A 14,110-nucleotide genomic window follows, 5' to 3' on the forward strand; every position below is an offset into this window, starting at 1 on the left:
TCGAATTTCAGTTCGAATTATCCAGGTCTGTAGGCGGGATTATGTTATCTAAATTAATGTTAATTATTAGAGGTACCTCTTCGCCTTTTTTCCTTCGCAATAATTTAATATAAACAGGATGCATGGTAAGACATATCGTGTATATGAGATAATGAGCTTTCAATGTGTTTGAACCCTGACGGAATTGAGGCAAACTAGTCTCTTCCAATTCCGGTGGGGTGAAATTGGGTTTAAGATCACATTGCACTCATATAGCGGCTTGCATGGCTATATGTACTTGTCTGGACTCATAACGTTATATTACGCCAATAAGTTGAGATACCATGCAACAGTTTTAATGTGAATACTTCACTCAGACAAATTAAACTAATTCAGTACAAATCGGTGCTTGTTGTATCTCCTTCAAGACAAACGCTAAACAGGGTAAGAAGAACTACCATCTTTTAACGTATTTGGGGTTGACGCAGCCATGTACTCAAAACCTCCGACCTTCCGCCGTCCGCTGAGTCTCTCGTTCCACAACACCACAGAGGCGTTTCTTAATTAATGTTGTAACCCGACAGATGTTCTTGCTACCAAACAATATTTGTCTGGTTCCCACTGGTAAACGATATGTTATACATGATAAAGAATTCCCATAAACTACATGATAGTATTATGACTGAAAATATGAATGCATTTTCCATTCTACAATGAAATGTATGCATATCAATGGTACCTTTACTATTAAATCAGGATATTGAAATGCATACAATTAATAATACAGTTGTCACTGGATACAGCAAGGCATAATTTCATACTACATTATGTAATCCATTGTTAAAACAGTCATAACTGTGAGTGATTGAAATCGAATATGGTTTGGTTATCGAAGCTACACATATTGAGTGTACTTATATAGTCTGTGGTGTCGAAATGAGAACGCAATAATTCATGATATATCATTTTGACAAAACCTCTTTTTTCTTCTTTTTATCATTGTAACTTTAAACGGTCTTCGAATTAGATGTACATTTTATCCTGTGAAAGAAGGCTACCATAAAAATAATATCTCAAACACGTCATTATGCATAACATATTATGTGAATAATGATGAATAATAAAATAATGAGTCATTAAGTTCAGAATTGATTACTTATTATTGCATGTATTATATTCAGGTATACAAAAGACACGAGTTGTTAAGACAGTGCGCTCCTAGCAAACATAGATGCCTCCCTTGAGACACACAACAGTACGGGGAGAAAGCGGCCAGAACTTAAACAGCCAATCAATGGGGCGCTGACAAATAGGCATTGATTTGACGCTGACTATATTACCCAGAGCTATTGTAACAGCAAATATGATTGGTCGGGCGTAATAGATATTGATTAGTATAGAAGATTGAGGCACGTTTGTCGTCAAAGCTCTTGCAGCGTTTGTGATGATCACGAATATCTACATGCTATCGAACTTACATATTGATGAGGAGGAGCTCTCATAGCCCCCATATCGACGCTGGAGTGGCGGGCAGCAGTTTGGGAGTTTGATAACCGTCTAGGATCGAATCTCACCGAGTTAAAGGTAGGCGTCTTTTTGTACACCTTTTTGTTTCGAGGAATCATCTAAAACGTTTGTGTTATATAGCGAAAGTGGTGTAGGTATATGGACTAAGGTACAGCGAGTGTGTATAGATGCTTTGATTGTCGGGATATTCCAAAACAGGTAAAAGTAGTTACAGCTTGATAAAATAACGTTGCCTTTAATGATGAGTAGTTGGAAGGATATGTTGTTCCGATCTTGGAATTTTAGGGGAGTCATGAAAGAATTGGAAGTATATTTTCCTTTCAGAAAGTTGGAGAATATACTCTAATGTACAGCAATAGAGCTCTTAACTCCAAATCCACAAGTTGTGCCAAGATGGCAATTCTGTTTTTTCCTCATTCCTGTTAGTAATTGAGACATGCTATACCCAGGTGACGAAACTATACCTTCAAGGCTGTTTCCTGGAAAAAATAATCTGTTGTTTACTAGTTCATTTACTAGAATGCAGTGATCCGGTATGAACGAAGTCATAATATTAACATCGGGACAATCGACATGGCTTATGTATGCATATTAATGTATCTATTTTCCTAATTATATCACCAGTTGTTATCATGAATTAACTCTTTAGTCATTATTCAGTCCTTACATGAGTCATATACGTATCACTCACATACGTAGAGACTTTTGTTCATTTATGTCATTTACAACAAGTCAACAGTTGGTTATATTAAACAAGGTCATGTCACAGCACTAACGTCAATTGTGAGCTCAAACTTTCAATCGAGTGAAAACAATTTTCAAAAGTACATCGCAATTGTAGCAATCATAAGATTTTGACCGGGATAATTACGGTCCATTTCCAAAGACTCCTGTTTAACCTGCTGTCTTAATAACAGAGCAACATTTAATTGCCTCTCTCCCGTCTTTCAATAACGAAATGAAGACCTACACCAGGAGACCCTGACGTCTTATTACTTCATCGGCTATTTCCCATGTGTGGTGGCTCGATATTGGTGTGGCCAGAGATCACTCAGATTCCAATAAGGAATGTTTCTCTCTGGACCCTGACGACTAAAAGCCGTGCGAATGAATATCAGTCCTTATCAGGGTTGTTAGATGACGTATTGCGCGAAATGAAAGTCAACCTTAATGCAATTCTCATGAGTCAATACAGAACCAGAGGTAAAGACCGTCTTAGGACTGAATATTGTTAGCTAGCTGAATATTTGATCCCAAACTGAGTAGCGTTACGAGTCATGTCGACAAATCCCCACTTCTAATATTTACAGACATTTGCAGATAGTTCAGTGATGTTTGCAGAGGTGATAATGAAGAGAACTGGAAATAGATCAGGTTATTCCTGGATTAAGATATTATCACTGGGGTTAAAGGTAAAAATTCATTTTCAGACCAAACGTTGAAACTAATTGCAATGTTAATTTTATTTGTATGGATATGTTATAATTCTACATGTAAACCTTTGTTGAAAGTCAGGGCGTATCTAGTTTGATACTTTAAATTATATCACAAACATGCATTATGCATGTTTTTCAGGTGAACAATTGACTTGCCTCTGCATGTATTTGTGACGAGTGCCAACTGTGGGGCTGGACACGCTCATCTCTTCGCAAACACCTCCTATTAACACTATTTGATAATGATTCATAAACACATGCTCATGATATAGTTGGCGTCGTACAATCGATTATGCTTTCATCAGAGATGTCTTATGATAATGGAAAGGGTTTTGTCGTTTTATGTTTACACATACCAGATAATCTAGGCAGTATTCTCTGATATATATTGTCTGAAAGATACAATAATTCAATAAATCCTTTTACAAAGTGAGTATTCCAGCTATCTCACAGTTAATATATGTTTACAACAAGAAGTAAGCGTACTCGTTAATGCTTGGCTAAGTCCTTACTTGCCGATATGTCCCATGTGTTAACACTGGCAACGTTAAAAGCTTATGGAAAATTAGGACATTGCATTAGCGGCAAACAGCAATATGACATAGTTCTAAAGAGACAATGTTTTAGGTAAGATATCAATCAACGCAAGCTTCAAAGAGAACCGAAGTCAGATCAGTCTCAATAGTTGATCAATAATTAATTAGGGGCAGCTGTCATTTTTAACATGTAAGTTCTTAATTGTGGATAGTTGTTAAGTTAATCACCCTGGAGTTCTCATATTACACTGCGAGCATTAATCAGGTTTGGCTGAAGTAGAAATTCTATTGGGTTACACCAATATAGATCTGAATAGCATTCCTAATTGGCACCATCACTGACAAACGTGCCTACATCGATATAACGGCATGATCATTGGTCCACAAACGGCGAGGTCAATATCGTTGTTATAAAAAATGCAATTAGCCCCAGTAGTGAAACTGATTGTCAACATGATCATTGTGTGGAAACAGCCTTATCAAAATCACTGCAAACAGTGTGTATTATTTTAGTCAACCCTTTCCGTCTTTCATACACTTTCGGCAAGCTGAGTGTGCCTCGGAACAACTCGAACCATTGAATAAAACATAGACGGAAACATTACTGAAACGATTGCCTTAAAAGCTATCCGCTTAAGTAGCGCCTCAAAACTAGTGGCATTCTATGCGGTATAACACATACAAAAAGCAGATATGTTTTAGAAAGAACGGGAATATTGATGGTAACAAACAAACCCCACCATGACGCAGAATGGGTTGATGGCATCTTGTCGTAATCAATGTTGACGGCCTACACTGGTCGACTCAACAGCACACTGTGCACGTAGTTGTGTGTATGACTCCATAAAAGTCCTTTTGAAGCAAAAGTGCACGTCCTGAAAAGATTGTTGAAACATATACTCGTGGTTGTATCACATCCGAAATGCTTGTAGTCTATTTGACATGCATGGCGTGTCGTCATATGATCTAGCTATGTGATAACATTAAGTGTGTTTTTTTCTGTAATCAGTAGTTAAGGAGCCTACAAATCACAACTTTGCATCATCCACATCACCACAGACAGCTATATGCGTGATGGAAATTGGTCTTTGGTAATCTGATTAGAGGTTTCAAATCTCTGGATCTGTTAAGAATCATAAAAAAAGATTTGATTCACTTTTCTGATAGGCAAGGAGTCTGTTTGGTTGGTTATCGAATACTTCATCTAACCACTTTGAAATTACGTTGCGTGTTTCTGTTTACAACGGAGTAAACGCACATGGCCATTGCCTAGAATAGAGGGTTTCTTAAAGGAAGCGTTCCCTCAAGGAAACGCCAATATTGTATTTTCTTAAAGGCAACATCTGTTTGTAATCATGTCATTGTTATGCGTTGCCGTGGTTACTTCAAATCAAATCACAGTTTAGCGTTCATACAATTTTATATCTAACACAATGGAAAAGTACATGATACTAGACACTATTTATGATTTATGCTGCAACTTTTTCATTGGAGGCCTGGTGATTGTGCCGTTTTAGTTCAATGTAGAAGAGCAGTAATTAAAATTAAATACAAATAGAATGGATGATAGCAATTGAAACAACTTTGTATCTTTTTCAAATTTCATAATACCAAATTCTTGTTTCTGAAATTGAACAATGATCGAATCCTTAAGCAATAACGACTTTCTCGTTATTATCCTATTCTATATTTGTTCACCTCATGAAAAGTAACAAAACCCTTTCACACTCGTGTAGATATTTGAACAACATATACTACGTACTTCATTCTAATTTTCCTCTGTTCCACATCGACTATACGTGTTCAATCGTCAACCGCTCAATCTCTCAATCTTTTATAGAATACTTCCAACACAATGAACCGTTATTTGAAATAAAACCGAGAAAAAACTTTCCATGATATTAGAAATCTTTACTAAAAGCAGAGTCCATTTTACGATTCCGACAATATATATATTCAAAAAGTGAGTTTTGGGCAATATTTCCAATATTCACGGCGTGACAGCTTTGTGTGGGAGGAGTGAGTGAGTGAGTGAGTGAGTGAGTGAGTGAGTGAGTGAGTTTGGTTTTACGAAGATTGTAGCAATATTCCAGCAATATCACGGCGGGGGACACCAGTAATGGGCTTCACACATTGTACCCATGTCGGGAATCGAACCCGGGTCTTCGGCGTGACGAGCGAACGCTTTAACCACCAGGCTACCCGACCGCCCCTGGTGTGGGAGGAAAGCGATGTAATACGATTATGGTCTCAGCCGTGGATCACTTTGGTGAAACCCTTGAGCACGGGTATGGGTGCTGACGAACAAAGAACCGGGATTCGGGCCAACAATCATTGTGTTGAGCTTGCCAAGGATCCACCTCTGCACAGCGAACTGGAGCGGCTTAGTTCACTGGACCACCCGTAACCTTTATTATTCAAATACTGATGAAACCAGGCGTTCGCAAAAAGGTGAGCTTATCCTGCCCAATCGGTAGCACCCGTTAGATTATTCTGTCGCCTTACAGCCAGTTAATTGAACCTGAGGAATAGACGTTTTCTAAAGAGTATTCGGGAAAATCATAAACAGCATGTCTTTTGTCAAGCTGACAGGTTTTGATGAAGTTGAATCTAAACACTTCACGTAAAAGTCCTTCGAATAATGAACAATATTTCAATTTCCTGAAAGCGAATATTGCTAATATGAAAATGGTTTTCGCTGAGATATTCCAAGTTTAAGAAAAAAAATCAAATTTCAAGATTACGAATCATGTTAGCAAACATATTTTAGTTATTACAGGCAGAAAACTCATGAGACATTGAATGTTTGAACATTGTCAATAGCATTATTTATAAAGGATTACGTAAATATTTTAGTTACTCAGGCGTTAAACCTTTAAACGTTGTAGGCATATTGCAAAATGAGTTAATCCTTTCTAGACTGTATTGGCACATTAGCCAAATCCCACACGCGCCATATGCTTTTAATGTACAAGGGACCATGACAATAACCATTTTCATGTTGCACGTTTTCTTCAAATTCGCTACTGTTTAACACGAGAGTGTCAAAATGCGTTTAGTAAAATCTATTTCCGACGTTTTGTCGGAAATCCCCGACAGTTTGACGACACCACCATAGAAACCAATTTAAATCACCCCATTTGTAACCGCTTATGTGCGAACTTAGTCAAGTTAATTACACACAAAGTGATTTTTCATAAAGGTCCTGTTTGAGGTTGTTTCACACTGTCAAGTAAATGGAAAGAACCCTATAGACCCCACAGGTTCCTAAAACAAGTCTCTGAGGCTGCGTTAGATCTTGTAAATCCTCCTCATACTTAATGATTTCCATCACACTGATAATGTAATTTGGTCTGCAACTAACGGCAAAAATATTCAGCTGCAAGCATTTAATAACACATTTTCAGTAATAATGTGTCAGTTGTCAACTCTATTACGAGACATAATGAGTATGACTATGAAAAGATAGTAGGTCATTAGCGTGTTTCGGCCAAAATGGGATGGTTAAGGGTTGTACAATTAATATTTATGTAAGCCGTTTTACATCAGGAAGTTCAAAAGGAATTATCACTTCGTGCTGAGTGGGTATATACGTTGAAAATATAGTTAATAGCTTTGGGTGTAAAGATATCATTGGCGTCCGATTTGTTGTACTAACTTTAATGCACAAACAACTTCATTTGCTTTGGCTGACTCCTATTGAATATAATCTATTGGAATATATATGACCTTTCTAAGCGAAATTCTGACACATATCACTGCTCGACAGTATATAAAAACAATACTAGAAAACCGCTCTGCAAAAAGGTTTTCGGTGCACACTGGTTTGAAAGTTTGTAAAAAATAATATAAAACACATTACACTTAATTAACTCTCCAAACTTTGTGAGAGGCACAATCAATGAGCTTCACGCTTCCCGGAAACTCCTTAAGATGCATCATCCTGTATATCCGTGTGCTGCTGGATGAGAGAACGATAATATTTGTCATTACGTGACTAAGCTTCAAACAGTGCCCGTACATAGATACTAAAAGCATTTAACAAAGTACACATACATATGTTAAGGGATTGTGATATCACGATGAACAAAACAAGTAACATCAGTCCAACTGTCGCAAGCGAGGTATTAATGTTTACAAAAACATTCTCATTGATCGTTTTTAATGCTTGATGTTGAGTTTCAAATCTGTATAAACATAAGTCTAAAAGCTATTTAATGTTTTGAGATGATGGTTCCTATTTTCACATTTCTTTCTATGTATGTCCGATAGAAAACGGTCAAGACGTTTCTTATTTTGATGAACACGCATGTGTAAATCAGAATAAACACAGTGTATTTATACTGGTGTCGATGAAATGAAAGTAAAATTTTCATAATTGCAAATCAAATAATGTCTTAATGTATCATCGGTTTATGCAAATACAACCCGTGTGGTTTCAATCGTTTTACATTATACGTCTTCACGTATAATCAAAGCACTGTATTTGAAGACCAAAGTGATCTCTGAGTTGATAATGGCATTGCAGATGTCCATGTGATTATGGCTCTTAAAAGTGATATGCCAAATTATTCTCATTTTGTCAATTGGCCTATGTGAAATAAACATTACTAAGAGACTTGTCATTGTTTCCCTCGGAGATCGTTGACCATGTTATCAACCATCATTAAAGGATAAAATATATATTAGGCTTTTCTATTTGTAACCTATAATGGCTTTTGTAAAAGTGCCAACAAGACAAATCAGTTTTGGGGTCGGTGACGTTAAGAGACATCGTCCAATCCAACCCTTTCGTCGAACGACGTCACGTGACATCGAGTGACGTCATGAACAATCGATGGCATGTAAAATTATTAGTGACAATACATTGATTTGTGTTGCTGTGAAACCAAGATGATAAGTTGGATGGATCACCTATATGTACCATCTTAAAATACAGCCAATCACCGACGTGTCGAAGTTAAAGGGTCCTACGTAAATATTTAGAGTTATCCGAGCCGAGATTCGACATAACCGACAATGATAAAGAAGGAATACCATGCTTTTACTTCGAGATAACCGTTCCACACATAAAAAAGTTCAACACAACGTTGTTTGACCGTATTATGATGCGTAAGGAAGCTGTAATACCCATATGACCCATGTGTGCCATTGGTATTAGCCCCAACTTGAGAAACACTGCTTGTTTGTACAGTAGAGACAGTGTCAAAATGGTCTATGGGTTTCCCTGTTATTTTAATGTTTTACGTCGTTAAATGCAAAACTAGAAAGTCGAAATGAAAACTTCTCTCCATTGTTCTCTTTAAGAGATAGGTGATTGATGTTTAATCATCACTAATTGATACTTAGTAATTCATGAACACATGGTCGTGATATAGTACAGTGGAGTCTTTATCGCTTATTTGTTTTTATTTTGAAGTATTCATAACTCTTAGCCCCCCGTTTGTTCCTTCAAGAATGCGAAAGGAAAAAGTGCTTTGTTTAAACTGTTTCCAACAATAACCTACATTTGTATATTGATATATCGTAATATGAAAACACTATCAGTTGAAATGGATGTACGACTGGTAATAGAAACCTATGCCTATAGATGTAGCAATATGAAGCTACGAACGAAGAAAATGTGTCACTTCTGCAATTAACAAACAAGTCCATCAACTCGAACGATGAACTAGTCGCACTTTAACATTTTAATTCACCACGGAAGCTAAGGTTTCCAAAAATATATGCGTTAATGCTTCGTGCACTGTAATTGAATCAGTTTTGTTCTTCTAGCTTAGAACATATGTTGGGAATAATCCGCGATGCTATCGTACATCAAGAGGTTCAACATCGGGTGCCCTCAGCAGCTTCACAATTGTTTGCAGTGCTGAAAAGCTTCAGGAGCATGTTTGGCAACATTGAAGATCCAGATGCAAAATGTATATAGACCAACGGTTTATGGTTTTTCCTTTTTCGTTCAACGAGTGAGTTCAAATATGAATTGTTCGCCTCCCTAAGTGGACCGATTATCATGTTCTGACAGAATAAAGAAGGAAATGGAAGATGCTTGCATGGGAGCTAATACACGCAAAATTAAACAGTTTGGGTAAAGGATTACAGTGGCAAGGCGTCAACATCCTTTGATGCTCGTGCATACGACCAATTTTAGGCACCATTAGCTTGCCTATGCAAACAAGCAGAATCAAATAGTTGAGTGTCAGAGAGATATTCACCCAATAATGGGTTAACAGAAGGTGGTATGATCCGTTACCAAAGCACAAGTTGAACTGGATGCAACATCCCCGTCCTACTGCTCACTATATTGAGAAAACAATCGAGATTGGCACAAGATTGGCGTCGTTTTTAATTGATCGTGTCCTTAGATCTTAGATCATACATACTGTATGAATAACTATTTTGTGTGGTAAATATAGGTAATACGCGTAGACTACCAAAAGCATAAACAACATACATTTTTTAAACCACATAACAGTTGCATAAGTTGCAATATTATCATGTTGAAAATGAATTATCAATTGTGTTGGACTCCGCTCAATGTTTATAGGCAGGAAATGCTTTGTCCATCCATTGTTTCCACATTTAATGTTCTCATGTACGTAATTGATGTTGCTGTATTCATCTGTACTGTTATGAGTTGTGATAGATATATCACAAGTCTTTGATTAACACCAAATAATTAACAGTATCATTTTGCAATTGGCTAATCGAGAACACATAACTCATTGTTTGTACAAGTATGTTACTTTTCGATTCGTACCATATTTTGTGGGAAATCTCTGAATTTTCACAATGAAATAACTTGGAATCTGATACGACGCAGAACCGCAAACCTATTGCACTTTTATGTGCATGAAGAATTGGCTCATGAGAAAGTTATCAAAAACATGCTCTAGTCATTAAAGTGATTCAATTTAAGGTTTCGTTCACTGAGATACCTTCATAAAAATAAGTGAAATTAAAAACCAGGGAAATATGATCTTCTGGAAAAGAAGGTCTGGTTCCGTTTTATGAGAAATTTAGCGGAAATTCCACATCAGACCACATCATTGCGTTCTATAGCCTCCATGCCCCAAGGGATATTGATCTCTTAGGTGTGGTGTTTTTCTGGCTGTGTTTGTTTGTAATCGGTGGGATATTCATGTCAAATCCGCAGTTCCAATTTCGACATTTTAGTCACTTTCCTGAGAAGTAAAATCTGCTTTTAATTAAAAGTTGATCCAAGTGAGAAAAGGCATTCCAGAGACTTCATCAGCTGAAGATATTTTTTAGGTGAAAAAGAGATTCTGTTGAATTCATTGCTGCGTTGAAGGGCACAGCGACAAATTATCATTTTCAATCTGTTATGTTACATATTTAAGGCACACTGCCAGGTAGTTGCTGCTACAAATTCTTGAGAAACATTCATCAGTGGTTATTATTAAGGCAGAATATTAAGGGACCGCGTGTTGCGGTTTTGCAGACTTACGGTACTCACAAGTAAGAACATTAAGTATGTTATTCGATTTAATTTGGTAACATGTTGTTTGAATTATTTTACATGATATGTGAAGTTGAAAACGATATTGATTTATCTATTCAGAGAGAACAGAGAATATTGCATCAATGAATACTGAAACACTTTGAAAAAGAATTTATTTAACATTTACAAAATGGCCCAAAATATCGAATTACGACGTTGTGCGTATTTAGGCATGAGGTAATCAAACACAACAATGTCGTCGTTCGGGTTCGAATCTAATTCGATATGTTTGGCGATGGACTTAAGCACAAAATCACATCATGTCTGAAAATATGATTAACCGTGTTCATCGTGTGCCAGTATAGATAGCATATTTAATTTCATTAACCCTACTATTATTTCAGTCCATAAAAAGACAATCTGAGCGCCCGATGTATGTAAGTCTCCACAAAGTTGTGGTCGCGTAGATCATGATCATGGCAAAATTGTGGAGCACATAGCACTTGACCTTTATACTTTGATTCGTCCAAGCGGACACAAATAGGAACATGTTGAAGCTCTCCAATCCTGGAGACGACATTCAGAGAATACGTCCCACGGACTTTGTAGAAGTGCTCTATCCATTATACTTAGTCCGCGGGAAATGTGCTTCGGCAGATGCTGTAGGCTTTATCAGCCAATTACGTTCTCGCAGAGACTTTTTTTAATCTTGCGCCTTTACCGATGTCCTGGGAAATGTGCAATTTAGAATACACCGTCTCTCACTGCATTTATGCATTGTTGACCAATGGAAGAAGGTGTGTTAAGAGATATGTCCCAAAAAGTTCAAGAAATTGCTGAAAGGTTGAAACAACAAAAGAAACCGTCCGTATGGAATGAAAAGACTGAAACTTCAATGGTAGTTTCTAGACACATGCAACAATAACTCCTTTGTGACAATAATTTATTGCCTGCATGGGAGTGATTGGTTACCATAATCGTATTACCTACATGTAACACCCAGAAGTGTATATATACGCATCAAAAGCAGGATCGAGCAAATTCTAAGCGACAAGTTAAAGCATCATCATCCTGTGTTCTCATTCAAAAAAAGGGAAGCGGGTGGCCCAGTCGTCTAAGCCGCAATTGGCTGTGCCGAGCCCTCTTGGGCTCGCCAGAAACCGATGATCGTGGATTCAAATCCCGGTTCGCCCCGACTATGTTTCTAGGTGTGGCAGCACAAGACCCAAGCTGGTGGTTTTCTCCAAAGTGGTAAACGTCTGAGACCTGCATCAACGTGGGTACCCTCCCGCGTTAACGCCGACACGCCGTGATATATCTTGAATACTGTTCAAAGTGGCGTTAACTCCAACTCACTCAGTCAATTAAATATAAGCTATAAAACCTTTTCCATAATCATAAGGAATATCATGTAACGATTGCACGATTCCGACCCTATCCCAAGAATACCATGTTGTAACATCTACATTTGAAGGTGAACACTTGGATGATGTTTATAGCCGATGGCCAGCGCTCTGCCGTTCATTTTCATTTCCTTCCTAGGCATAGTTCCAGAAGTATTTGATATATCCTCTCAGACACAATAAACGTAAGTGTCTTGCCTTCAGACACGAAGCCCAATTAATTTTCCTTATCTGATAAATAATATGATTTGGTATCATGAAACAAACAATATGTTTGACCGTCTGACATTAACCGACTGTATCTTATTTACGGATAAAGGACGGTGGATCTGTAATCTAGTTATCACACTATAATATTAGAGCCTACTATTGGTATCATGTCTGTAGTAATAGCTGAAAGCCCTTAACCTTTCCATGATCATTACTAAAGCAAAGGCTGATACTATCTGACAGAACCCGCAACGATCATTCTTTAAATGACGGGGTGAACAAACGGACAACAGGAACCGTCGTGAAAGTCAATAAAAGAACAACTATTTCATGTCTGCCTTATCCATCACTTTCCTAAGAGCGTGTTGTAGCTTATATATACCATAGGCTTGACAGCTAGTTACGTAAATACCGCAACTTGGGACTCATCATACTGCTGCCAAGCCATCTGTTGTATAACCACAGGTGACTTGGCTATTGGTAACAACAACCTTCGCCAGTTAATGGGATGAGGGATCACAACATTAAAATCCTTATTGATATTGTCGAATCGCATGCCCAGAAATAGGCGAATGTGGAAGATGGACCTGTTGAATGTATTTCATGATGGGTAAAGTCATAATCAGTGTGTAACGTTGTCAATGCAAAGACTGAAATGAGAGAAAACGGAATTGGAATAAACCCATGTTGTCCCCGCCAGCTGTCATCTCAAAGCCTGACTGCTCTACATGCAATGTTTATCCAATATGTGGACTGTTTCCCAACTGAAGACTCTTGACCATGACTGCCCACTTTGCTGGCAAACTCAATTGTAGCGTATACTACCAGACGTCAGTATCATCAGAAAATGTATAGGGAGTTTGCTGTGTTGTCATCTTCGTTCGCTATTCAAGCGACAAGGGAGAGCTAACAATCTTTAAATGGTGACTTCAACAGACATGGATGAAAATTGAAATGAGGCAAAAGGGCAGATGAACCTGTTTAAGTTTTTTCTTCCTGAGTGGGTTACGTCAGTGCGTGATGTTGTCATTGGTAAAATGCACAAACTGAAAAAGAGATAGCAGAATTGGAATAAGCCCATTCTGTCCCAGACAGCTGTCATCCAACGTCTGGCTGAGGTTTGTCCCCACTGAAAAGACTAAAATAAAATAACCATTATAAGTTAGCATAACTACATTACTTGTATGATCAAAGAACGTAGTATAAGTGACATCAAATGATGCTTTATATAAGATCAATATATTTACTAAGGACAAATTCTGCCCAAACACGCATCAGTACTATCCGCTTTTAGCTTGACTCTAAAACCTGAAGACGTGTCCATTCCGCGTTTGTACTAGATTCGCAAACTTCATAAACTCCATACAACGTGAGATATATTGCTCGGTCTAGCAAATGTACCACCAAATCCATGTCTCATAGATTAACCATAATCCTTATAATGAATGAATACCATGTTGCTTCTCAAAGGATTTGTTGGAATTTTGCAATCCCAGAAAAGTTCAGTTCTGGTCTAGCTGTTGACTCACCCACCTAAACAAGAAACAAAAGAGACTT

The 14,110-nt window shown here is 37.6% G+C and overlaps 1 protein-coding gene across 1 annotated transcript in view; it reads left to right on the forward strand.

The window, feature by feature from the left end:
* The first annotated feature begins 1,387 nt into the window (after positions 1-1,387).
* The window catches only part of LOC124132597 (allatostatin-A receptor-like), a 51,691-nt gene continuing 38,968 nt past the window's right edge, over positions 1,388-14,110 (forward strand). Inside the window, exon 1 of the mRNA XM_046496579.2 lies at positions 1,388-1,563. The gene's annotated coding sequence lies outside the window, so the exon portion shown is untranslated. The remainder of the gene's footprint in view (positions 1,564-14,110) is intronic.

Source organism: Haliotis rufescens, unplaced genomic scaffold, assembly GCF_023055435.1.
Source record: "Haliotis rufescens isolate VD_foot unplaced genomic scaffold, xgHalRufe1.0.p SCAF_11, whole genome shotgun sequence".
Taxonomy (NCBI): domain Eukaryota; kingdom Metazoa; phylum Mollusca; class Gastropoda; order Lepetellida; family Haliotidae; genus Haliotis; species Haliotis rufescens.